The sequence below is a fragment of the Pogoniulus pusillus genome, unplaced genomic scaffold, assembly GCF_015220805.1.
Source record: "Pogoniulus pusillus isolate bPogPus1 unplaced genomic scaffold, bPogPus1.pri scaffold_74_arrow_ctg1, whole genome shotgun sequence".
NCBI lineage: Eukaryota > Metazoa > Chordata > Aves > Piciformes > Lybiidae > Pogoniulus > Pogoniulus pusillus.
The window spans coordinates 142,898-169,753 of NW_026974721.1; the positions used below are offsets into that span (position 1 = coordinate 142,898).

Sequence of the window (26,856 nt, forward strand, 5' to 3'; positions counted from 1 at the left end):
GAGAGTTCTAAATCATTTGTAAAGTCACTTCTGGGAGTTAAGGGCTTGAGTTGGATACTCTGAATCCCATTAAGACTTCTTAGTATAAGATGAAGGGAAAATTCTATGTTATAATGACTCCCCTATGTTAGCAAGGGGGTTGGACTGTATGAGATCCCTTCTCACCCCTATGATCCAATGATTATGTAACCTTGCCTGGCACAACTTGAGGCTATTTCCTCTTGTCTTACCACTAAAATGTTACCCAATTTGATCACAAGAAGCTTTCTAAGCTGAGAGCTGTAGTGAGGGGTGTGTTGGTCTCCTCTCCCCACTATGAACTGAGAGAAGGATAGAAAATGACTGCACCAGGGGAAGTTTAGATTGGCTGTTAGGAAACATTTTTTTACTGAAAGAGTGGTCAAGGCTTGGAAAAGGCTGCCAGGGAAGTGTTGGAGTCACAGTACCTGGAGGTGTTCAAAGAACGTGTAGACATAGCATTTTGGGACATGGTTTATTTGGCACAGTGGTGCTGGGTTGACAGTTGGACTTGATGACCTTTGAGGTTTATTAGCAACCAGAATGATCCTGTGATGATTACTTTACTTTGTCAAAAAGTACAGAACCAGTTATGTACTGAGGTTTTGTTGCTTGGTTGGTTTATTTGGTTTACAGTCTAGTAGTAATATAGTGTTCAGTCTTCTAAATCCAGGACTAAACCATACTTACTAACCACAGGGCACTGTACTGACACTCTGTTGGGTGATATGTGAGCACTTTGTGCCCAGAAAATCATGGGAGAGGTCGGCAGGGTCCTGCCTTGCTCATACCTTTCTGAAAAACGAGCCAATGTTGAAGCATGACATCTTGGCTTGGGACTGGTTGCGCAGAAGTTGCCGCTAGGAGATGCTGGCTTCCAAAAGATGAAAGTGGACACCGGCACACAGACTTCACACAGTGAGACTGCACAGGTGAAGCTGGGCTCGGGCCAGACAAATCACCTACCACAAACCATAAGAAGCCACCACAAACTTCAGAAACCACAAACCTCCAAACCACTCCCCGCACACCACCAAACTCCACAACAGATCACAAGAGACCACCACAAACCACCAAACCACTCACCACACACCACCAAACACAACAAACCACAAACCACTGGCGTAGCACTCATTACACACCACCAAACCTCACCACAAACCACCAAACCACTCACCACCAAACACAACAAACCACAAACCACTGGCGTAGCACTCACTACACACCACAGAACCCCACCACAAACCACCAAACCACTCACCACACACCACCAAACACAACAAACCACAAACCACTGGCGTAGCACTCACTACACACCACCAAACCTCACCACAAACCACCAAACCACTCACCACCAAACACAACAAACCACAAACCACTGGCGTAGCACTCACTACACACCACAGAACCCCACCACAAACCACCAAACCACTCACCACACACCACCAAACACAACAAACCACAAACCACTGGCGTAGCATTCACTACACACCACCAAACCTCACCACAAACCACCAAACCACTGGCGTAGAACTCACTACACACCACCAAACCTCACCATAAACCACCAAACCACTCACCACATACCACCAAACACAACAAACCACAAACCACTGGCGTAGCACTCACTACACACCACCAAACCTCACCACAAACCACCAAACCACTGGCAAACCACTCACCACACACCACGGAACCCCACCACAAACCACCAAACCACTCACCACAGAACCTCACCACAAACCAGCAAACCCCACGGCAAACCAAGGACCAAAGCCCGCCGAAAAAAAGCCACTCGGGAGCACCGCAAGTCAAGCCCGAGCAGCACGACACCGCCAGGGACGCTCGCAAGCAGAAGCCCAGACGGTGAAGGCGTTACCGGTCTCCCTGGCAGCAGGAGCCCCACCCCAGGCCAGTGACGCACATCGCGGCCGACCAATGGCAGCTCGCCTCGCGGGTGCATGCGCGGCTCCGCCGTTGGCGGCGGTGGGCGCGGCCAAGTGTGCGATGTCGGCAGCGCCGTTCCGCCGGGCGGCTGTGCATGAGTACGACGAGAAGAAGTTTGTGGACGAAGAGGAGGGAGGTGAGGGGCAAGTGGGACCTGCGCTGCTCTCTGGTATGGGAACGTCCGTGCCCGGAAAGGGGCCGTGGCCTGACAGGAGGTAGGCAGCGATCAAGGCTGATTGAGGCAGTGATGGAGGCAGCAATCCAGGGCTGGCAGGAGAAAGGGCTATAAGGCTGAAAGGAGAAGCGACCAGCACTGAGAGAAGGAAGCCAGCCTCGCTTCCTCTCCATCACGGCGGCCCAGGGCTGCCGTATGTGGGAGGGGCAAGAAGGATAGAGGAAAGGTTTTTCCCGGGGAGGAAAGGAGTGCTCCATGTGCCCGCCGCTGGCTTCCTTGCCTGGCTGCTAGCTCTTGCCGACAGCCACTGCTAAGTTGCTGTCCCTGAGGCCTGATGTGGAGGGCTACGAATTGCAGTCGTGGTGGGGAATGATATATTTTACCTGGATCCTCGAGCGGTGAAAAACTCAAGAGGTATGATCCAACACTGGAAGTGTGCAGCTTCTTTTTGGTGCTGCTCCTTCCTCAGGTGGCCTGCTGATTGCAGCCTGACAGTGCTGACTGTGTTGGCTGTTGAGGGAATCATTGCAGCCACTGAGCCGTTCAGTATTTTTAGTCATACAGAAGCCAGCTACAGGTCCTGCTACCCTGCAGCTGCTTCTGTTGCTTCCTAAATACTTGGTATCTGGTCCTTAACCATTTATCACAGGGAACATGATGGCTGCACTCCAGGCATCTCTGAAGAACCCTCCCATCAACAGAAAGAACCAGGCAGTGAAGGTGAATAGGGACCAACTCACTCATGGCTTACACCTTGTCCTGATTTGAGCTAGAACAAAACCAGTTCTCACTTCAGTGATCTTTTTTACAGCCTTAACCCCTGACACTCCTTCCAAATCCTTTTTTGTTTCTATAACCCCACTAACCTTGCCAGGTGTGACTTTAAGAAGCCAAGGAAGTTAGGTTTAGGGTATTCCCTGATGTTAAAACATCTGTGTCCTTTGTTGATTTAATCTTACACTTTAACTTGGTGCCAGATCAGGTTTTGTGTGTTCTCCTACCTGGGCTGCTGGTGTGTTGTTGTGTCCTGGCTAACTCCACACATCACCAGGTGCCTGTGTCTGACCCAGAGCTGGCAGCATGTAGATGTAGTTGGCACTGAACTACTGAGGAGCCACAAATGCCGTCATCACCTTTGACTCAGGAAGCTGCTAGCACAGCCAGAGCCTGAACCTACAAAAGAGGGAGAGCTGCTGGTTATCACATGCAATTAAAGCTAAGCTGTGTGACTTGTAGTGTAAAAGGGGGGGAGATGCTCATTTGAAACAGGCAGGAAGGCTTTCTGATCGGTGGTTTCAGACTGTAGGTACCTTGACCTGGGGTAATTCCCATGTTTCTGTTTCAGCAGGTGGAGGAGTGGGGTCTGTCGTGTGCATTCTGAGTGCCAGGAAAATGGTTCAATCCAGTAACGAGCAGCTGCTGCCCTCCAGGGCCTGGGAAGTGCCGGTGCAAAACCCAGAGGGCCAAATGCTGTTGCTGCCCTGTAGGCAGTGCCTGTCTCTTGGCTCGCCTTCTCTCTGCTGCTGTTGAATCTGACCAGTAGTGCCTATTGTGATCTCTTTTTATGTTCTCTTTTTGTTAAATTCCTGAAAAGGATGAAGGTGCAATTTTGTTTCTATCAGGAATATTTGGTACTGATAAACATTTCAGGGACAGCATCTAGTGATGTGTACAGCTTTGTCTTTAGGGTGATTGGCATTTGTGTGCAATTATGGCTGATTTCAACCTCACTTTCCAAGCAGGTGCTAAGGCACTGAGGGCAATGTCTTAATTCTCTTTGCCAGCCAAGCAATGTCTTGCCCTAAGATCTTTATTTCAGAAGTGAGTCAGCTGTTAATATAGGTAAGGGGGCTGTGCTTCCCTTGGTCAGCCTCTGAACCTACAACCTTCAACAGGACAGCAAGCAAAAACTCCTTTCTGACCCCAATTATCATTGCAGAGAGATGGGTACTTTTCTTACCCTCTCATCTCACAGCCTGCTCAGGTTCCTTTGTGATCAGTCAGGTTTCAGGTCCATAGCAGGGAGGTCATAGTTCTCCATCGTGCAGCTGGGAGGATAGAACTTAAAAGGCTGATGGTCCATTTATGCTGGAGCCCAGCCCAGTGGAAGCAGCAATCCTGAAAAGAAGGAAGAGCAGCTCTCACACAGCAGAGTCCTTCAGCAACTTGGTAGGGTTATTTTTCTCAAGCACAACAAAATGGCTACTGGTGTCCACTCTATCCCTGTAGAGCTCTCCCATGTTTTGTTTTCTAGTGTCTTAAGGACACTAGAGAGTTCACATTGCTGTTGGCTTGAGCCACAGTGTGTTAGCTAGAGGGCAGATTGGGTTCTAAAATAGAGGAGTACCTCACCAAGAACTGGGAAAGGCCAGGACATCCAGTGCCAGTGGCATCCTGGCCTGGATCACAAACAGTGTGGCCAGCAGGACAAGGGAGGTTATTCTTTCCCTATACTCACAGTATCACAGTATCAACAGGGTTGGAAGAGACCTCACAGATCATCAAGTCCAACCCTTAACCACAGAGCTCAAGGCCAGACCATGGCACCAAGTGCCATGTCCAACCTTGCCTTGAACAGCCCCAGGGATGTCTGGAAAATGATGGAGAGTGGCTTGGCCAGCTCAGCTGCCAGCTCTCTCAGCACCCTGGGATGGATCCCATCTGGGCCCATGGACTTGTGGGTGTCCAGGTGGCTCAGCAGGTCCTGAACTAATTCCTCAGGAATTTCCAGGGCAACACACTGCTCCCCGACCCCATCCCCCAGTTCAAGAGGCCACTTGCCCTGAACTCCTCCCTCCTTACTGCTGAAAACTGAGGTGAAGAAGGCATTCAGGACCTCAGCCTTTTCCTCGTCGTCAGTTACAGTGTTCCCCTCCTGCTCCAGTAAGCAGTGGAGGCTCTTCTGGCCCTTCTTTTTAGCACTGATACATTTATAACAGTGCTTTTTATTATCCTTCACAGAAGTGGCTGCCTATGTTCTAACTGGGCCTTAGCCTCTCTAATTTTTCTCCTGCATAATCTGGCTACCTCCTTAAACATGTCAGGAGAAGCCTTCCCCTCCTTCCAAAGGTGATACACCCTCTTTTTCTCCCCCAATTCCTTCAGGAGCTGTTTGCTCATCCATGCTGGTCGCCTTCCCTGCCGGCTCATCTTTCGGCACATGGGAACTGCCAGCTCCTGTGCCTTCAAGAGCTCCTGTTTAAAGTAGGTGCAACCATCCTGGACCCCTTTGTTCTCAAGGACTGTGTGAGCAGACTCTGCCAGAGTGTAGTTGGTGTTTGTGCAGTGAAGCCTTTAGTTCTTGATTATGAAATGATGGCAGTGGAGACAAAAAACGGGAGAGTGCCAGGGGAGTTTAGCATGTGCTGGGTTAAAGGTCGAGGCTGTGCTCCCTGTAAAAGGCTTTTGGTGTGTGCTTGTGTGGTTTTTAACATGGTTTTACTTCTGAGATGTATTTAATGTGCCTTCCTTTCTCCTTTCCAACTGCAGAGCTGTTGCTTCTCACTTGCAGCACTCTCTCAGAGGACAGGTAACTGGATTTTGTTTCCGTTCCAATGGTCTGTTGTAGCAGAAGGAAGCTGTGGCTGCCTGAGCCTGAGCCTCAACATGTGGAAGAGTTGGGAGATACCCTGGGTGCCTGTGAGGATAAAGGGATCTGATACACATCTTAGGGCAATGTGTGTAAGTATCTGCAGCATTCCTGAAAACTTGGTGCTAGTTAAAGCAGAGAGAGCAGTACTGGATGGTTTGTGCTGAGGGCCACGAGGATGATCAGAGGGTGGGAGCAGCTCTGCTCTGAGGACAGACTGAAAGAGTTGGGGCTGTGCAAGCTGGAGAAGAGGAGGCTCCCAGGTGGCCTTCTTGTGGCCTTCCAGTATCTGAAGCCCCCTGTGGCCTACAGAAAAGCTGGGGAGGGACTTCCTAGGCTATCAGGTAGTGAGAGGACTAGGGGGAATGGAGCAAAGCTGGAGGTGGGGAGATTCAGACTGGACGTGTGGAGGAAGTTGTTGAGCATGAGAGTGGCGAGAGCCTGTAATGGGTTGCCCAGGGAGATGGTTGAGGCCCCATCCCTGGAGGTGTTTAAGGCCAGGCTGGATGAGGCTCTGACCAGCCTGCTCTAGGGTAGGGTGTCCCTGCCCATGGCAGAGGGTTGGAACTGGATGATCTTTGTGGTCCCTTTGAGCCCTGACTGATTCTCTCTGCTATCCAGCTGCATTCTGCAATCCCTCTAAGAAGAGATGCTGGCTTTGTAGAATGTCTCTGTAGGAGGTGTGAAAGGAATTGGGAGTCTCATCTGCCTGGAGACAGAAACTCTGCTGTCTTTCACATGGCAGGGGAGTGATGATGCAGCAGAGGAGCAGGTGAGTGAGGCATGGGGCAGCCTCCTGAAAAGGCTACTTGCAGCCTCAGATGTTTGCAATGCTTGAGAATCCTTGGCAAGCATTAAAAACATTAAACCCTGTAAGTGTTAGCCTGTGGTGTTCCAACAGATCAAAAGCTCTCCTTTTTAATCTAGGTATACAAGAGTGGTATTGATGTGTAAAAGAGACTTGGAAATGCCCCCCCATCTCCTCTATGATATGTAAAGGCTTCTAGAAAATAAAACCAACTCCTAGGTAGAATTATGAAATATAACTTGTGTATAAAAAGAGATCAGGTTGATCAAGCAGGACCTAAATCCATGCTGGCTGGGTCTGATGCCCTGACCATCCTGTAGGTGCCCTGTTCCATTATCTTGCATGGCACTGTGGTCAGGCTGACAGGGCTGTGATTTCCTGGGTCCTCTTTCCGACTCTTCTTGTGGATGGGCACCACAATGGCAGCTTCCAGTCTTCAGTCTGCCTGCTGTCTTCTACCAGGAAAAATACTAGTATTTTTGGGCTCCTGTAAATTCCACCAGCTTAACTGGCTTAAATTCAATCTGAAATTATGTCATTTTACAATTGAGATGCGGCTGCAAGTGCCCTAAGACCTCTGCTTACCTGCTGTCTCTTTGTTTTTGTTTTTTTTATCTAACTTAAGAGGATTGAAGATGTTTTTTTCACATAGTCTTGAAATAGCTCACAATGGCCAGATTTTTCCTTTGCATAATGACCTTAATTCTCAGAACTCCTGCTTTTTCTTTTCCCTCCTGTGTATAGAAGCTTGACCAGGCTCATACACTCATTTCTCTCAAAGAAAATGATTTTTTGTTACTGGAGTTTTATTAGTGCTGGTGATATGTGATTATAATGATTAAATAGTAATCAACCATGTCACATCATTACAATCAAGGTCCAGCTCTGCAGCCCTTAACACAGGAAGGCTATGGACCTGATGGAACAGGTTCAGACGAGGGCCACAAGGATGTGGGTGGGCTGGAGCATCTCTGCTACAAGGACGGGCTGAGGGAGCTGGGGCTGGTCAGCCTGGTAGGGAAGGGAGGGCTCTGGGCAGACCTAATAACAGCCTTCAGGACCTGAGGGGACTTGCACAAGGCTGTAAAGGGACTGTTTACAAAGGCCTGCAGGGATAGGACAAGGATAAATGGTTTGAAAGTTAGGGAAGATTTTGATTGGATGCCAGGAACAAGTGATCTACCATGAGGGTGGTGAAGCACTGGAACAAGTTGCACAGGGAGGTAGTTGAGGCCCCATCCCTGGAGACACTCAAGGTCAGGAAGGTCCCTTCCAACCCAAACCATTCTATGATTCTGTTCTATGAAAAGAGCAGGTGTGTCACAGCACATTTCCATGTTTCTTGTGTTAGTGGTCTTAGATTTGGTCTGGGTTCCATACCAGAGACAGCCAAATGTTAGGTCTGGATTTCTTCTCAGAGACAGCCAAATGCTAGGTCAGGGTTCCTGCTCAGAGACAGCCAAATGCTAGGTCTGGGTTCCTGCTCAGAGACAGACAAATGTTGGGTCTGGGTTCCTTCCCAGAGACAGCCAAATGTTAGGTCAGGGTTCCTGCTCAGAGACAGACAAATGTTAGGTCTGGGTTCCTGCTCAGAGACAGACAAATGTTAGGTCTGGGTTCCATATCAGAGACAGCCAAATGTTAGGTCTGGGTTCCTGCTCAGAGACAGACAAATGTTAGGTCTGTATTTCTTCTCAGAGACAGCCAAATGTTAGGTCTGGGTTCCTGCTCAGAGACAGCCAAATGTTAGGTCTGGGTTCCTGCTCAGAGACAGCCAAATGTTGGGTCTGGGTTCCTGCTCAGAGACAGACAAATGTTAGGTCAGGGTTCCTGCTCAGAGACAGCCAAATGTTAGGTCTGGGTTCCTGCTCAGAGACAGACAAATGTTAGGTCTGGGTTCCTTCCCAGAGACAGCCAAATGTTAGGTCTGGATTCCTGCTCAGAGACAGCCAAATGTTAGGTCTGGGTTCCATATCAGAGACAGCCAAATGTTAGGTCTGGGTTCCTGCTCAGAGACAGACAAATGTTAGGTCTGTATTTCTTCTCAGAGACAGCCAAATGTTAGGTCTGGGTTCCTGCTCAGAGACAGCCAAATGTTAGGTCTGGGTTCCTGCTCAGAGACAGCCAAATGTTAGGTCTGGGTTCCTGCTCAGAGACAGACAAATGTTAGGTCTGGGTTCCTGCTCAGAGACAGACAAATGTTGGGTCTGGGTTCCTGCTCAGAGACAGCCAAATGTTAGGTCTGGGTTCCATATCAGAGACAGACAAATGTTAGGTCTGGGTTCCATATCAGAGACAGACAAATGTTAGGTCTGGGTTCCTTCTTGGAGACAGCCAAGTGTTAGGTCTGGGTTCCTGCTCAGAGACAGCCAAATGTTAGGTCAGGGTTCCACCAGAGACAGGCAAATGTTAGGTCTGGGTTCCTGCTCAGAGACAGACAAATGTTAGGTCTGGGTTCCTGCTCAGAGACAGACAAATGTTAGGTCTGGGTTCCATATCAGAGACAGCCAAATGTTAGGTCTGGGTTCCATATCAGAGACAGACAAATGTTAGGTCTGTATTTCTTCTCAGAGACAGCCAAATGTTAGGTCTGGGTTCCTGCTCAGAGACAGCCAAATGTTAGGTCTGGGTTCCTGCTCAGAGACAGCCAAATGTTAGGTCTGGGTTCCTGCTCAGAGACAGACAAATGTTAGGTCTGGGTTCCTGCTCAGAGACAGACAAATGTTGGGTCTGGGTTCCTGCTCAGAGACAGCCAAATGTTAGGTCTGGGTTCCATATCAGAGACAGACAAATGTTAGGTCTGGGTTCCATATCAGAGACAGACAAATGTTAGGTCTGGGTTCCTTCTTGGAGACAGCCAAGTGTTAGGTCTGGGTTCCTGCTCAGAGACAGCCAAATGTTAGGTCAGGGTTCCACCAGAGACAGGCAAATGTTAGGTCTGGGTTCCTGCTCAGAGACAGACAAATGTTAGGTCTGGGTTCCTGCTCAGAGACAGACAAATGTTAGGTCTGGGTTCCTTCTTGGAGACAGCCAAGTGTTAGGTCTGGGTTCCTGCTCAGAGACAGACAAATGTTAGGTCAGGGTTCCACCAGAGACAGACAAATGTTAGGTCTGGGTTCCTGCTCAGAGACAGCCAAATGTTAGGTCTGGGTTCCTGCTCAGAGACAGCCAAATGTTAGGTCAGGGTTCCTGCTCAGAGACAGCCAAATGTTAGGTCTGGGTTCCTGCTCAGAGACAGCCAAATGTTAGGTCTGGGTTCCTGCTCAGAGACAGACAAATGTTAGGTCTGGGTTCCTGCTCAGAGACAGCCAAATCTTAGGTCTGGGTTCCTTCTTGGAGGCAGCCAACTCAAAAGGCTGAGGGAAATTTTCTTAGGTTGCTCTTACTGATATTTTGTATTTGTAATTCCATTTTTCACACTCACTGAAGTAAATAAGGACCAGTCACAGAAATAGTTGTCTGAGCTGTCCTCTAAAATAATGACCCAATTCAAAGGAGTGTTTCTGGTTATTTTAGGTATACAACAGGCTGTAAGTATTAAAACCAAATGTTTAAAACCCACACAGAGCCACAACACCAAACCTGACTTTGTTGGCAAATATTGTGCCAAACAGAAACTGTAAGAGACATTGTAATGTGACAGTGACATGTTCTATGTTTGAAGGATGACTTTGACACCCTCCTTGCAAGAGTATCCTGAAATGCTGCAAATCCAAATGTGTTTGTGACTTTAGGTTCTGTGTGGCAACCCAAAATGGGTCCTTTCAGGAGAGGAATCACAAGTGTTGCTGCTGAAGGTGTGGATTGGCTTTCATGTTTTTTCAGAGCTGAAGTGGGACACCGAATGAGCACTCTTGTTCCCTGCAGTAACAGTATTCTCTGCGGGATTGTCCTTTTAGATTCCAATCCACGATGGGCTCATAAGATAACCTGATAGCAGCCAGACTGTGAAATGTTTTGTGGGGTGTGTCAGAGGAACATCCTAAAGATAAACTTACTAAAACCCTTGCTTGATTTGAAGAGACAAAGAATGTGGAGAACCAAAATGACAGACTTGTTCAGTAACCACAGGTGGACTGTGGCTTTGAAAGGATGGCACTGAATGTATTCTATTGTGAAAGCTGTGTCAGGAGTCTGACTTCTCTCTGATTTTTGCAGTTTGCTTTTGCTTTAACGTTGTAGATAGAAGAGGAGCAGAGGACCATGTCTTCAAAACATGCTGTCAGCCAAGATCCGGGCAATTAAAGCTGGCACGCTGGAGAAGCTTGTGGAAAACCTTTTGACATCTTTTGGAGACCACGATTTTGCCTACACAGACATCTTCCTCTCAACATACAAGGCATTTACATCCACTAAGAGCTAGTCCTGGAGCTTCTCCTTGACCGGTAAGAGCCCATTTATGATGAGAACTGAGCCATCAGTCGAAGCAGCAAGAGCTACTTTGAAATGAGCACTTTCAGATGATGCAAGTGTTCTTAGACCAGCACTCTCAGGGCTGAGGAAACCCAAGCTGACCTTGAATGTTTTCAGGGATGAGGCCTTCACCACCTCCCTGGGCAACCTGTTCCAATGTTCCACCACCCTCATATTAAGGAACTTCCTCCTAATGTCCAGTTTAAATAGACTCTCCAGTTTAGAAACAAATTTGCTTGTCCTGTGGAAAATGAAATTCATAGTCCTACCTTCAAGGTACATGCTCTGCCCGTGTAGGTAAGAGATGCTGCTTTGCTCTGTTGGAGTTGTGCCAATGTTTTCCTCTTTCCCAGTGGCATTTTCCCAGCTCCACAGGCTATTCTCATATGTGACAACTGCCTCGGTATCTTTGGCACAGGTGGGCACTTGCCACCTAGAAAACTCTGTGAAATCACAGTTGGAGCCAGGAGGGATGACAAATACTGCAGAAACAGAAGCTGTGCTGGAGGAGAAAGTGCTTGTATGACAGTCACTGTGTCACTGGAACGTTGCTCTGGGAAAGGATGGAGGGAAAATGGGCAGAATCGCAGTTGGAGCCAGGAGGGATGACAAATCATAGAATCATAGAATCAAACAGGTTAGAAGAGACCTCCAAGATCATCCAGTCCAACCTATCACCCAGCCCTATCCAGTCAACTAGACCATGGCACTAAGTGCCTCATCCAGTCTTTTCTTGAACACCTCCAGGGACGGTGCCTCCGCCACCTCCCTGGGCAGCCCATTCCAATGCCAATCACTCTCTGTGAAGAACTTCCTCTTAACATCCAGCCTATACCTACCCTGGCACAACTTGAGACTGTGTGCCCTTGTTCTATTGCTGGTTGCCTGGGAGAAGAGGCCACCCCCCACCTGGCTACAAGGTCCCTTCAGGTAGTTGTAGACAGTAATAAGATCATCCCTGAGCCTCCTCTTCTCCAGGCTAAACAGGCCCAGCTCCCTCAGCCTCTCCTCATAGGGTTTATGCTCCAGGCCCTTCACCAGCTTTGTCGCCCTTCTCTGGACACGTTCCAGCACCTCAACATCTGTCTTGAATTGAGGGGCCCAGAACTGGACACAGTACTCAAGGTGTGGCCTTACCAGTGCTGAGTACAGGGGAAGAATAACCTCCCTTGTCCTACTGGCCACACTACTCCTGAGCCAGCCCAGGATGCCATTGGCTCTGCTGCCCACCTGGGCACACTGCTGGCTCATCTTCAGCTTACTATCTGTCAGTACCCCCAGGTCCCTTTCCTCCTGGCTGCTCTCCAGCCACTCAGTCCCCAGCCTGTAGTGCTGCTTCGGGTTGTTGTGGCCAAAGTGCAGAATCCTGCACTTGGCCTTGTTCAATCTCATCCCATTGTCCTCTGCCCACCCATCCAGCCTGTCCAGGTCCCTCTGCAGGGCTCTTCTACCTTCCAACAGATCCACACCTGCTCCTAGCTTGGTGTCATCTGCAAACTTAGTGATGCTGGACTCAATCCCCTCATCCAGGTCATCAATAAAGATATTGAACAGGACTGGGCCCAGCACTGATCCTTGGGGAACACCACTAGTGACAGCTGCCAACTGGATGGGGCACCATTCACCACCACTCTCTGGGCTCTGCCATCCAGCCAGTTCTTGATCCAGCACAGAGTGAATCTGTCCAAACCATGAGCTGCCAGCTTGGCTAGGAGTTTCTTGTGGCAGACAGTGTCAAAGGCTTTGCTCAAGTCCAAGTAGACTGCATCCACAGCCTGCCCCACATTCACCAGGCAGGTAACCTGATCATAAAATGAGATCAGGTTGGTGAGGCAGGACCTGCCCTTCCTAAACCCATGCTGTCTGGGCCTGATCCCTTGGCCATCCTGTAGGTGCTGCAGAAACAGAAGCTGTGCTGGAGAAAGTGCTTGTATTACAGTCACTGTGTCACTGGAACGTTGCTCTGGGAAAGGATGGAGGGAAAATGGGCAGAAAAGATGCCCACAATGGCAAATCCAGCCTGACCTCAGTCCCTGAGCTGGCCTGGCAGCACTGCTTACTGGCCACAATGGCCTGAGGAAGCTTTGGGAGGTTTTTGGGTGCCCAGAGGAGACCACTGAAGTGTCCCACAGGTGATGGTGGCCAAAGCCTGCCTGCCTTGGAGCTGTGAGCAAATAAATGATTTGGGTTGCTTCTTCCCATGTATGGATTGCTTCACATCAATTAGGTTGGAAGAAACCAGCTGCTGCTGCCTCTGGTTTTTTTTCCTTCCTAAATGAAATAATCTCAACAGATTTGTATTTTGAGCTAGAAACACTCTTTAGGTGTTTATGGTAGTAGTTTATCAATTCTGCTGTTGGGATATTCAGTAGAGGTTTCTCTAAACACCCATCTCATTTTTCAGAAAGGAGAACCTGGAGACCCCAACCTTCGAGGAGACAGAGAGCAAGAACTGCTCCGAGCACAAAGCTCTGCCTAGAACGTAAGTGTGGCTTTGGCCAGGACTTGCTGTCGGGGAGCACATGGGCAGCAGAGATGTTGTTCCTTTTCAAAGGCCACAGTGCTGTTTGCTTGCTTAAACTGTCTCATATCAAAGGATCACACAGAGTTACAGAATAGCAGGGTTTGGAAGGGACCTTTGGTGATCAGATTCACCTAGAGCAGGTTGACAATAATATAAGCCAGAGATCTTCTCATCAGAGAAATCATCTTAGAATTAAACATGAGATGAACACATCTAGGCCAACATTTTGTTGAAACAGACAAGGAGTGTTTGTTTCCCCTGCCTTATCGATGGCAGTAAATGGTTATTGCTTGTGACTGTTTTTATTGTGCCTTACAGCAGTGTCTGCAAACCAAAGCTGGTGTTGTCTCTGGCAACATCTGCATGCATGAGTCTTTTCCATTAGCGCCTCTGTGATTTACAGCTGCTCTTGGTGTGAAATTTAAAGTCTGAAGTCATCCTAATTTTCAAGAGAGATAGCAAAGCTATTTTGAAATGCAAGGGGAAAGTAGTTTGGTTAACCTCATAGCATCATATGATTATGTGTTTTTATCTTCAGACACTGAGTGTAAAATGTGCCTTAGGTCATCAGTGATGGACATCTGTAGGAGCTGTGGTTTGCAGCACTGTGGCATCACTACATTTGGCTACAGGATCTTCTTCAGCATTTCTGAAGACTGTTTTTCTATCAATTTATCTCAACTTCCACCAGTTAGGAAAAGCTTAAGGTTTGTTTTTTTGCCAGTGCACTGATTTCTCTGTCCCTGAGGAAGCCACCTTTAGTTTTGAGATGGGAGAAAAATGTTCGGTTTCCTTATCAAGAGATGCAGTCAAGACTGAGCAGTACACTACAGCATTGCCATTCCTGAAGTTCAAGCAGGCTGTCGACTCATAGCACATTCTGTTCCGTGCACATTTTGCTTGGTCTTCTGCTTACCCCCATGTTTTTCTGATGGCTTGTGTGTTGGGATAAGGGAATTTTAAGTCTGGCTTTAAATGGTTTCCATTAACATACCAGACACCTTCCTGTCTCCATTGCCTGAATGGACAAAGAAGCTGCAAAGAATCTGTTGTGTTTAACCCCCAGAGAGCAATGGGTGGAAGCTCCTTGGCTCTGAGTATTTCAGTAGCTGTCTCTACTTGAGAGCTTAATTAATGTCTACAAATGGTAAAAGGATTCTCAAGTGCTTTAATTAGAAACAAAGCAGGATAGAAAGCTACAAGCTCTGCTGATTTGGGCTCTTTCTCTTGCCCTGTGAGAGTCACCAAGGGAGCTCAGTTCTCCTCCATTCTTTCCTGGCTGGTGGAACAGAGAGCTATGACTATTTCCACAGGATGGTTTGGGTTGGAAGGCACCTTGAAAAGTCAACTAGCCCAACTCCCTTGCAAGTCAGTAGGGACACCTGCAAGGAGAGCAGGTTGCTCAGAGCTCCAAACAACCTGACCTGGACTGATTCCAGGGATGGGGCATGTACCACCCCTGTGGGCAACCTAAGCCAGGGTCTCACCACCTTTAAAAGATTTCTTCCTTAGATCTTCCTTGGGTCTCCCTGGAGCCTTTTCCTCCTGTTTTAACTTGAGAACTCATCAAAGAAGGGCAAGTAGTTAAAACTTGTCCACAAGCAGCAAGAAGACAGGATAATGTAGTAGGTAGAGGCAACAAGAGACAGCCAGTGGGTTCCCACACTCCCATCCAAAATGAGCTCTAGGGTCTCCTCTAACCTCCAACTCTGGGCAAACCATTTGACCTCCCCCTGTCTCAGTCAGTCCAGTCATGCAAAACAGATGAAGGATTTATACTGGGGATGTGAAAGATCATTTCACAGCCAGCTGATGGACCCCAAGGAGCCTGATGGAGAGAAAAGGGAAAGAGATGGAAATACTTTGGACATAGGAGAGTGATGTTTTTAAATGGTGCTGTGACACAGGGTGCTGGATGTGTGCTGAGCTGGAAAAGATGATTAAAAGTGTGAGGAAAGGAGAGGGTGGAGTGGGAGCTTGGTAGCCTCTCTGTGGGCACACATCTGTTGGTGGCCTTTCTTGCACCTTGGGCTGTGGAGCTGGACTGGCTGTTGTGTGACATCTGTCCTGGCTGAGAATAATGGTCCCGAAGCTCCAGATAAAAGCTTGGCCACTGATGTTCTGTGATGCATGGGAATGGTTTGGAGCTGTGCCTGGGGAAGTTCAGACTGGACATTCAGAAGCATTTCTTCAGCAGGAGGATGGTCAAACCCTGGAACAGGCTTCCTAGAGAGGTAGTCAATGCCTTGAGTCTTCAGTGTTGAAGAGGCATTTGGCCAATGCCCTTAACAACAGGCGTTCAGTTTTGGCCAGCCCTGAAGTGGTCGGGCAGTTGGGCTAGATAATGAGTGCAGGTCCTTCCAACTGAAGTAAGCTATTCTGTTGTGGTAGTTGCCTTAGCCATCATGATTTGATGTCTTGAATTCAGTAGGAAGATCTCAATATTGCTTACATAGATTTGGTTCTTTGTTAGTTTGTATTTGGGAGGCTATAACTTGTGGGAGTGCAAATCAGGGTCAGCTTCACTGAAGTCTCTGGCAAAACCTGAGTAGTATCTTAATAAGATTGCATACATGAAAAGGACAAATGAACTTCCTTGCTCAGTGGGTTCAGGTGGTTTGTGACTGTCTCGCTGTCTTTATAGCTGTGTGAGAGGCAGGAAGATCTGATTGCATCCCTATGTTCTGTGTGCAATCCATGTCTTCTCTCTGTTTGCTCTTAGGGCTGTAGCATCAGTGTTAAGTGCCTGGCTCAGTCAGTGCTCCGAGGACTTCCGAGAGCCTCCCAACTACCCTTCTCTCCTGAAGGTTCTGGACTACCTGAACAGGAACCTGCCTGGCTCTGACACAGAGAAGAAGGCCCAGAAACTCTTGGAAGAATTCCAGAGTGAAGGAACAGAGAACAACTGTGAGTTACCTTCTGCCTCTCTGCTCTGCCAGACTGTGTGGTACCACAGGGGGGGTGTGTGGAGCACGCTTCATTAACTCTACAGAAAGGCTCACCAGTGCCTTCTTATTTCCTTCTTTTTGAAACCCCAAATCTCTGTGTCAGATGAAATCTGGATTTAAGGGCATTCCTAAGGCAGTATCTTGGGGATATAACTGCAATCTCATTCCTCTACAGTTTATTTTTTGTTGTTTGCAGATTATAACAGTGTATAAAGACCCAAACTGTAGATTAGTGAAATTCAGCAGTGCTAATGAGGAATTTTTGTTGTGGGGTGGTGGTGTTTCTTTTTGCAGAAGAAAGGTTAGCAAATGGATGAAGCCATTTCTCTGCTAAGAATCCCTGAACAGCTCAATTCTAACTGTTTCTTTTTCTTGCACCTTTTCTTTGCCAATTTAATCTGCAGGTCAACATCTTTCTTGCTAAAACCTGCAGCACTGCGGGACCACGACGTCAGGCAGCAGAGTGCCCAAAGTGCTTTCGTTCACTGCCTGCTGCACAAATTTCCTGTTATGTTTTCTGTCCTGGGCAGGTGATGAATTCCTTAATACCAGCTGCCATGTCCTGGAGGTCCAATATGAAGAAGAACTACAATTTTCTTCTTTGCCTGAGGCCCTTGTAGCAGAACAGCTGACCTACATGGACTCTGTACGTAGAGGGGAAACTCTGCTGGGTTTCTGCAGCACTCCCTTCTTTTAAAGTTCTGTCTGTATAAGTACAGTGTTGCACAGCAGGTAGAACACTCTTTTCAGTGGTGCCCATTCATAAGACCAGGATCAGTGGGCACAAATGGGAGTGCAGGAGGTTGCATCTCAACATGAAGAAAAACTTCTTTGCTGTAAGGATGCTTGAGCCCAAGAGCAGGCTGCCCAGAGAGGTTGTGGAGTCTCCTTCTCTGAAGAGATTCCAAATCCACATGAACGTTGTGTTCCTGGGCAGCCTGCTGTGGATGACCCTGCTTTAGCAGGGGGGTTGGACTAGATAGCTCTACAAGTCCCTCCCAGCCCGCACCATGCTGGGATGGCCTGGGTTGTTGGGACACAGAACACTGCTCTACTTGGTTATCCAAACCAGCTTCCTTCACTGGGCTTTCTTCCTTCAGTCATTGTGAAGCTTTGGTTGATTTTCTCTAAGGTGTCACTGTAAATCTGTGTAGGCTTTTTGGCAAAGTTCAGTGTTTGACACCTGAGAAATAGGACATTTTGACCAGATTGCTGCCTGGCCTCAAGATGTGCAGGTAGTCTGTAGCGTTCCGGTTTGGTTTGTCTGTATTAACCTCCTTCAGAGTATCACTTGATCTTTTTTACTTTTGTTTCCCCTTGGTCCTGCAACTGATCTGAAGTTGTCTCTTCTTTTCCCAGGACTGTTTAGCTGACAGTTTTTCTAGGGCATCAAGCCTATAAATAATGTGCCAAAGTGTCTATTTTAAACTAAGAGAAAACAAATCTTTACCTTTTAATATTGCCTAGGATTTAGATCCAATTTGTACTGTACAGATTGTCCACTGTCTTGTGGACAGCATAGGTCTAGGAGAGTCCTGCTGACTTATCTCTATTTCACTCTAGAAATTGTTCCAGAAAGTTGTTTCCCAGCATTGTTTGGGGAGCATTTGGTCACGCAGGGACAGGGATGAAAACAAAGAGCTGGTGCTTAGCATCAGAGCCACCATCACTCAGTTCAACGCCGTTTGCAATTGCGTTGTGAGCACCATCGTGAAGAATAAGGACCTAAAGACACATCAGAGAGCCAGGATCATGGAGAGATGGATCCATATTGCCCATGTAAAGCTTTTATTTTGTATTCTTCAGTGTTTCTGGTGTGGGAGGTGGAGGGAATAAAAGGGTTGTGTGCATTGGTCCCAGGCCAGTGAACATCTTAGCGCTAAATCTTTCTATTTTTGACTGTCTTTCTGTGTACTATCAGGTGAAGTATTCCCCTTCCTCTCCTCTGTTCCTTCCCCACCATGGAAATGGGGGTTGGTGCTGGTCTTCACAGGGCTGGGATCTCTAATGAATGGGTGAGGTGAATGGGGAGTGCTGTACACTTGCTAATACATTTATAGGAAGACACAGGTATATTCAGCCACTTCCCTGCTAGCAGTGAAAGAAGTGACATGGTAGTTAACAACATCCAGAGGTTAGACCTGCTTTCAGAGGAGCATTTGACAAGAGTGGAGTTGGCCTGGCAGTGGTGCAGGCAGAATAAGCCTTGTGGTCACCTGCCTTGGGCCATTAGCATTCAGTCCATGAACATCATGCTCCTTCTGCTGTGTCTATGAATGCAGTGGGAGCTGAAATCAGGTGTGGCAGAGGACAGCACAAGTGTTTCTGTTTTCATACCTTCACATACACCACAGAATTATGGAATTGCTTTGCTTAGAAAGAAGACCTTTAATATGAATCAAAGTCCAACCATTCTCTAACTCTACCAAGGCTGGTGTTAAACCATGGCCCTCAGCACCACATCTCTGCCTCTTTTAAACACCTCTAGGGATAGTGTTCCAACCACCTCCCTGTCCCTTTCAATGAGAAGGGTTCTTCTAATGTCCAACCTAATCCTCCCCTGGTGCAACTTGTGGCCATTTCCTCTTGTCCTATCACTTACTAATAGGGAGAAGAGACCAAACCCCACCTTGCTCCAACCTCCTTTCAAGTAGTTCTCTGTTCCTCTTTTCTTTTCTCTAGAACTGGAAGCTGTAGCACAAAGGCATGAAAGTGAGGGCAGCGACATCTAAGCATCAAATCACATAAAGTGTTTGGTGACTGAGGATGGGCAGTGATGTTTTTGATGCTCAGTATTTGTACAGCTGCCTGCTTAGCAGTGGGGAGGTGCACCAGGCACGACAGCGCTCTCCCAGAAGAGCACTTGAGCAATGGGGATGCTGACATTTAAAGCTGCTGTGTTTCTGACCGCTCTATTCCTAGGAGTGTCGTGCGCTGAAGAACTTTTCTGCCCTGGGGGCTGTTGTTTCGGCACTGCAATCCTGTGCTGTCTTTTGGCTCAAGAGTTCCCGGGCACGTGTTCCAAAGTAAGTCTCCCGTTCTGTGCCTAGCCCCAGAGAAAGGCAAAAACTCAGTGCTCTGTCTTTTCATCTTGTCCTGCTCCTTCACAGACATTCCTGTAAGGCTAAGACGTGAGCTCCTCTTTCATACCAAGGGGGCAACCTGCCCTTGGGGGTACCAGCTCTCTTCTGTCCTTTGTAGCATACTGGGTCTTCCACAACCTATTTTGAACAGCTGTGGGACTAGCTACTCACCCAGCTCATGCCCACCATTCTCACAAGGCCAGCACAAGGGCACCATGGTGCTTGCCTGTTGTCTTCTCTCCTTTGAATCGTAGGACCATCATGGAATGGCTTGACTTGGAAGGCACCTGAGAGAATCTCTCTCTGCTATTTTTCTATTCCTTCAAATCCATTTAACCACCTTCTTAGAACCAGCTTAGTCTCATCCCCTGCAGTGTGATTGAGATCCCTGGCATACCTAGATGGCATTTCCTTGTGATGCTGTAAAATAAAGCCTAAATTTATTTGGGGCACCAAAAGTTCCCAGCAGGGTTTCTTGTAGACATGCAGCATCTCATTGGATACATTTTGGTGGTGTTCTCTTTTATATGCCCAACTGATCCATAGTGGGAAAAAAAGTGATCTGGTCTGATTTAGAGCTTACTGCTGACACAAAGGATTGGATCTTTCCCTGTTACAGAAAGGCAGTGCTGCTGTTAGAGGAGCTGGCCCATATCTTTGCAGACCGTAACAATTCCTTGGCAGCTAAGGAGCTGGTGGCAAAGGTGAGACTTAGCTTGAATTGCAGTGCTTGTGATCACAATCACAGCTGAGCTTAGCCCTTTCTCTAACCAACTGCCAAAGCTCTTCTTGTAAGGCTTAGGCTTTTCTCCTGGGCTGAGAGGTGATTTTGTGGTTCCTGAAAGAACCAAGAGGTGGAGGGAGGAGATTCTGCCCCTCTGCTTCACTCTGCTGGGATCCCACCTGCAGTGCCAGGGCCAGCTCTGGAGTCCTCAGCACAGCAGACACATGGACCTGCTGGAGTGAGGCTACTGCGATGATGGGAGGGCTGAAAGGCCTCTGCTGTGAGACCAGGCTGTGAGAGTTGGGGTTGTTTGACCTGGAGAAGAGAAGCTCCAGGGAGACCTTCTTGTGGCCTTTCAGGACTTGAAGGGGCCAGTCAGAAAGCTGGGGACAGACTTTTTATCAGGGCCTGTTGTGACAGGACAAGGGGTGATGGTTTTAAACTAAAGAAGAGAGATTTAGACTGGCTACAAGGATACTTTTCCCACTGTGATGGTTTGGGGGTTACCCCGCCCCCCCACACTTTTGAATTTGCCCCAGCTAACTCAGACGGACCCTGGGAATATAGATGAAGCAATTTATTTACAGCTAGCAGAATTTACAAGCAGCTATTTACAATATATACAATTATATACAATTATATACAATTATATACAGAAATATACAAAGGATAAACAATACAAAAGCACAAACTCCCCTCCCAGAAACCTGAGTCCCCAGGAGGGGCTCTCAAACCACCCCAACACCTCCCCCCGGCCCTCTCAACCTTACCCCAGTTCTCAGAAAGAAGAGAGGTGCAGCCAAGAGGTTAGGGAGCAAGGTTAGTAGGAGCAGGGTTAATGAGATGTGACCAGGTCCAAGGCAAAAGCAAGAGTGAGAGACAAAATGGAGAAAAAAGTCTTTCTTCTTCCCAGAGTTCTCAGCGAGACTGTGGGAGAAGTTGACATCAATTGTTTTCATTTCACTGCCTGTTATCTAGTTCTTTTACCAAAACATTCTAGCTTGCTTCAAACTAGCACAATCCACCCCTTGTCTACTTCGCTCAGAGTATCGCTGAGAATTATCCAATCTAATCTAAACCAATATTTACACTAAAACAATATATACAAGTTCAGTTCACACTTCAATCAGATGTAGTTGATTCAAAAGCTCAGAACAGGGACTCCCAGGTGATGTTGGGTTCGTGCTCACGTGCTGTAGATTCTATCGTAGATTCTCTCAGTGTTGGGCGCCGATGTTACCTAGAACAGAAAACTCTTAACAACTTAAATTTAAACTCTGAATTTAAACTCTCTCAGCTAAGGTTAAATTTCTCTGTGGAATACACTGGATTTCACCATTCTCCTGCATTACCCAATATGTATGACCAGGACCTTCAGCAGATACCACCCCTCGGACAGGTTTCCCTTCGCCCGAAGGAGAAAATACCCAAACAGTTTTCCCTAACAGATTCTTCTCACGTACAACAGGAACTTTATCACCGTCTACTGTTTGGACCAAATCTGATTGTGCAGGTCCTGCTCTGTTTACTGAACCTCTACTATTTACCAACCAGGTAGCTTGTGCTAAATGTTTGTCCCAGTTTTTCAGAGTTCCACCCCCCATGGCTTTTAGGGTGGTTTTCAGCAAACCGTTGTAACGTTCAATCTTCCCTGAAGCTGGTGCATAGTAGGGTATGTGATAGATCCATTCAATACCATGCTCTTTGGCCCAGTTTTTCACAAGATTGTTCTTGAAATGAGTACCATTGTCTGACTCGATTCTCTCTGGAGTTCCATGTCTCCACAAGATCTGTCTCTCCAAACCAACAATGGTGTTACGTGCAGTAGCATGTGGAACTGGATAGGTTTCCAACCATCCAGTGCTGGCTTCTACCATCGTCAGCACATACTGCTTGCCAGAACGAGATCGAGGTAAAGTGATGTAGTCAATCTGCCAGGCTTCACCATACCTGTACTTTGACCATCTCTCACCATACCATAAGGGCTTGATTCGCTTAGCCTGCTTAATAGCAGCACAAATGTCACAGTCATAGATGACTTGGGTGATAGCGTCCATGGACAAGTCAATTGACCTATCGCGAGCCCATCGGTATGTTCCATCTCTGCCTTGATGTCCAGATGAGTCATGGGCCCACCGAGCTAAGAACAGCTCACCTCGGTGTTTCCAATCAAGGTCAATGTCAAGATCAGAGTTGGTATCAACTTCAGCAATCTTAGCAGCTTGGTCTGCCTTCTGGTTATGTTGATGTTCCTCAGTGGCTCTGCTCTTAGGCATGTGTGCATCTACGTGCCGCACCTTCACTGGAATTTTCTCCAGCCGTGCATCAATGTCCTGCCATAGATCAGCACACCAAATAGGCTTTCCTTTCCTCTGCCAACCATTCTTCTTCCAGTCCTTTAGCCAACCCCACAGAGCATTGGCTACCATCCACGAGTCGGTGTAGAGGTAAAGGATAGGCCAATTCTCACGTTCAGCCACATCAAGAGCAAGTTGAACAGCTTTTACCTCAGCGAACTGACTGGATTCTCCTTCTCCATCTTTCGTTTCGGTAACTCTCCTGGTTGGACTCCAAACTGCTGACTTCCATATTCGCTTGTTCCCAACAAGACGACAGGAACCATCTGTGAACAAAGCATAGTTCCTTTCCTGATCAGAGAGATCACCATAGGGAGGAGCTTCCTCAGCACGAGTTATTTTCTCCTGTGGAGGTTTGGAATAGTCTGTGCCTTCCGGCCAGTTGGTGATCACCTCCACCAGACCAGGTCGATCAAGATTACCCATTCGTGCTCGTTGGGTTATCAAAGCCATCCATTTAGACCAGGTTGCATCTGTGGCATGATGTAGTGATGAACCTTTGCCCTTGAACATCCAGTTAAGAACTGGCAGTCTAGGAGCTAAAAGCAATTGTGACTCAGTTCCAATCACTTCAGAAGCTGCTTTCACTCCCTCATAGGCTGCTAGAATCTCTTTCTCAGTTGCAGTGTAATTTGTCTCTGAACCTCTGTAACAACGTCCCCAGAAACCAAGTGGACGACCACGTGTCTCATTTGGAGCTCTCTGCCAAAGACTCCAAGTTGGACCATTGTCACTGGCAGCCGTGTACAGAATGTTTTTAATGTCCAGACCAGATCGCACAGGTCCCAAGCCCACTGCATGGACTACTTCTCGTTTGATCTGATCAAAGGCTGCTTGTTGTTCAGGTCCCCACTCGAAATTGTTTCTCCTACGAGTCACATCATGCAGAGGTTTGACAATCTGACTGAAACCAGGAATGTGTAGTCTCCAAAATCCCACCACACCAAGAAAAGAAAGTGTGTCCTTCTTACTGGTGGGAACTGCCATGGTAGAGACTTTGTTGATCACATCCTGAGGAATGTAACGGCGACCATCCTGCCACCGCACTCCCAGAAACTGAATTTCTCTGGCAGGTCCTTTGACCTTGTCTCTCTTAATGGCAAAACCTGCTTGCAACAGAATGTCAATGATTTTGTTACCTTTCTCGAAGACTTCCTCAGCAGTTTGGCCCCACACAATGATGTCGTCGATGTACTGGATGTGCTCTGGAGCTTTACCTTTCTCCAGTGCATTGTGGATGACTGAGTGACAGATGGTTGAGCTGTGTTTCCACCCCTGAGGCAAACGATTGAACTGATACTGGATTCCTCTCCAGGTGAATGCAAACTGAGGCCTGCATTCCTTTGCTATGGGAATAGAGAAGAAAGCATTAGCAATGTCTATGGTTGCATACCATTTAGCCTCCTTCGATTCCAGCTCGTACTGGAGTTCCAGCATGTCCGGCACAGCTGCACTCATGGGTGGCGTCACCTCGTTGAGGGCACGAAAGTCAACTGTCAGTCTCCAGTCGCCCGTAGGTTTACGCACAGGCCAGATGGGACTGTTGAAAGGTGAATGAGCTTTCTCGATGACAGCCTGACTCTCCAATTGACGAATCAGCTGATGAATGGCCAACAAAGAGTCACGGTTAGTTCTGTACTGCCTATGATGAACAGTTTGAGTTGCAATTGGCACTTCCACATCCTCTATGTCATGATGTCCCACAACTGCAGATTCATCTGAAAGTTCAGGTCTAATAGACAATTTCAATTTATCATCCTCAATCTCTACAGATGCTATTCCAAAAGCCCATTTGTGACCCTTAGGATCTTTGAAACAACCTTGTCTCAAAAAGTCAATTCCCAGAATGCAAGGCACATCAGGACCAGTTACAATAGTATGTGTCTTCCACTCTTTACCAGTTAAACTGATCTCAGCCTGTATTTTAGTTAACTCTTGAGATCCACCAGTGATTCCAAAGACAGAAATGGACTCTGTCCCTTTACAATTAGATGGCAATAAAGTACACTGAGCACCTGTGTCAACTAAAGCCCTGTTTTTCCGAACTCTTGAACTGCCAGGCCACCTAATGAATACATTCCAATAGATTCGGTTCTCTCCACTATCCCTTTCCTCCTCCTGGCTGGAGGCAGGGCACCCCTAATGCTGAACATGGCATGTGGGGTGTACACAATGATTGGTGGTGTTGTGAGAGGAACTGCAACTGTTGGAACAATTGCAGTTGCTCCCAGGAGCTGAAGAAGTGACAGCTACTTTTCTGGCATTATTGCCCCTGTTTCTGCCACTCTGCAGATCCCTGACTCTCTTTGAAAGAGCTGAAGTAGGTTTACCATCCCATTTGTTCATGTTCTAACCGTATGTGTCACGCAGAAGTATCCACAGTGACGCACGTGATTGCTGCTGTCTGGGTGGAATTTGTCTCCTCCTGGGCTGGAATTGCCTTGCAGGAGGTGGGCGTCTGTTCCTGACTGCAGAAACATGCACCCATTCAGATGATGCAGGAACGGTATCCTTTACCAGATTGGAAATTGAGGTTGTAAGATCCTCCTTCAGTTCTTTCATAGTATCTTTAATCTCTGTAGTCATAGTCTTTATGGCACAGATTATACCAGAATGGGACAAGCTGTCCTCTATCTGCCTGAGCTGGTGTGATGGTTTGGGGGTTACCCCGCCCCCCCCCCACACTTTTGTATTTGCCCCAGCTAACTCAGACGGACCCTGGGAATATAGATGAAGCAATTTATTTACAGCTAGCAGAATTTACAAGCAGCTATTTACAATATATACAGTTATATACAATTATATACAGAAATATACAAAGGAGAAACAATACAAAAGCACAACTCCCCTCCCAGAAACCTGAGTCCCCAGGAGGGGCTCTCAAACCACCCCAACACCTCCCCCGGCCCCTCTCAACCTTACCCCAGTTCTCAGGAAGAATAGAGGTGCAGCCAAGAGGTTAGGGAGCAGGGTTAGTAGGAGCAGGGTTCATGAGATGTGACCAGGTCTAAGGCAAAAGCAAGAGTGAGAAACAAAATGGAGAAAAAGTCTTTCTTCTTCCCAGAGTTCTCAGCGTGACTGTGAGAGAAGTAGACACAATTGTTTTCATTTCACTGCCTGTTATCTAGTTCTGTTACCAAAACATTCCAGCTTGCTTCAAACTAGCACAATCCACCCCTTGTCTACTTCGCTCAGAGTATCGCTGAGAATTATCCAATCTAATCTAAACCAATATTTACACTAAAACAATATATACAATTCAGTTCACACTTCAATCAGATGTAGGTGATTCAAAAGCTCAGAACAGGGACTCCCAGGTGATGTTGGGTTCGTGCTCACGTGCTGTAGATTCTATCGTAGATTCTCTCAGTGTTGGGCGCCAATGTTACCTAGAACAGAAAACTCCTAACAGCTTGAATTTAAACTCTCTCAGCTAAGGTTAAATTTCTCTGTGGAATACACTGGATTTCACCATTCTCCTGCATTACCCAGTATGTATGACCAGGACCTTCAGCAGATACCACCCCTCGGACAGGTTTCCCTTCGCCCGAAGGAGAAAATACCCAAACAGTTTTCCCTAACAGATTCTTCTCATGTACAACAGGAACTTTATCACCGTCTACTGTTTGGACCAAATCTGATTGTGCAGGTCCTGCTCTGTTTACTGAACCTCTACTATTTACCAACCAGGTAGCTTCTGCTAAATGTTTGTCCCAGTTTTTCAGAGTTCCACCCCCCATGGCTTTTAGGGTGGTTTTCAGCAAACCGTTATAGCGTTCAATCTTCCCTGAAGCTGGTGCATAGTAGGGTATGTGATAGATCCATTCAATACCATGCTCTTTGGCCCAGTTTTTTACAAGATTGTTCTTGAAATGAGTACCATTGTCTGACTCAATTCTCTCTGGAGTTCCATGTCTCCACAATATCTGTCTCTCCAAACCAACAATGGTGTTACGTGCAGTAGCATGTGGAACTGGATAGGTTTCCAACCATCCAGTGCTGGCTTCTACCATCGTTAGCACATACTGCTTGCCAGAACGAGATCGAGGTAAAGTGATGTAGTCAATCTGCCAGGCTTCACCATACTTGTACTTTGACCATCTCTCACCATACCATAAGGGCTTGATTCGCTTAGCCTGCTTAATAGCAGCACAAATGTCACAGTCATAGATGACTTGGGTGATAGCGTCCATGGACAAGTCAATTGACCTATCACGAGCCCATCGGTATGTTCCATCTCTGCCTTGATGTCCAGATGAGTCATGGGCCC

At 47.4% G+C, this 26,856-nt stretch overlaps 4 long non-coding RNA genes across 6 annotated transcripts; all 4 read left to right on the forward strand.

The window, feature by feature from the left end:
- The first annotated feature begins 2,091 nt into the window (after window positions 1-2,091).
- On the forward strand, window positions 2,092-10,762 carry LOC135174541 (uncharacterized). Of its 2 annotated transcripts, XR_010301965.1 has the most exons (4): window positions 2,092-2,180; window positions 5,709-5,821; window positions 6,394-6,501; window positions 10,720-10,762. It is a non-coding gene; the product is annotated as an uncharacterized LOC135174541 (long non-coding RNA). The 2 variants fall into 2 exon arrangements; XR_010301964.1 differs by lacking the exon at window positions 10,720-10,762 and having other exon boundaries at window positions 6,394-6,751.
- LOC135174543 (uncharacterized) lies at window positions 2,697-3,945 on the forward strand. Of its 2 annotated transcripts, none has more exons than XR_010301967.1 (2): window positions 2,697-2,860; window positions 3,486-3,945. It is a non-coding gene; the product is annotated as an uncharacterized LOC135174543 (long non-coding RNA). The 2 variants fall into 2 exon arrangements; XR_010301968.1 differs by having other exon boundaries at window positions 3,489-3,945.
- A 7-nt stretch (window positions 10,763-10,769) lies between the features above and the next one.
- Window positions 10,770-16,311, forward strand: LOC135174542 (uncharacterized). The gene is made up of 3 exons (XR_010301966.1): window positions 10,770-10,922; window positions 13,355-13,432; window positions 16,197-16,311. It is a non-coding gene; the product is annotated as an uncharacterized LOC135174542 (long non-coding RNA).
- Window positions 16,312-16,980: 669 nt separating this feature from the next.
- On the forward strand, window positions 16,981-18,276 carry LOC135174545 (uncharacterized). The gene is made up of 2 exons (XR_010301969.1): window positions 16,981-17,068; window positions 17,986-18,276. It is a non-coding gene; the product is annotated as an uncharacterized LOC135174545 (long non-coding RNA).
- The last annotated feature ends 8,580 nt before the right edge of the window (window positions 18,277-26,856 follow it).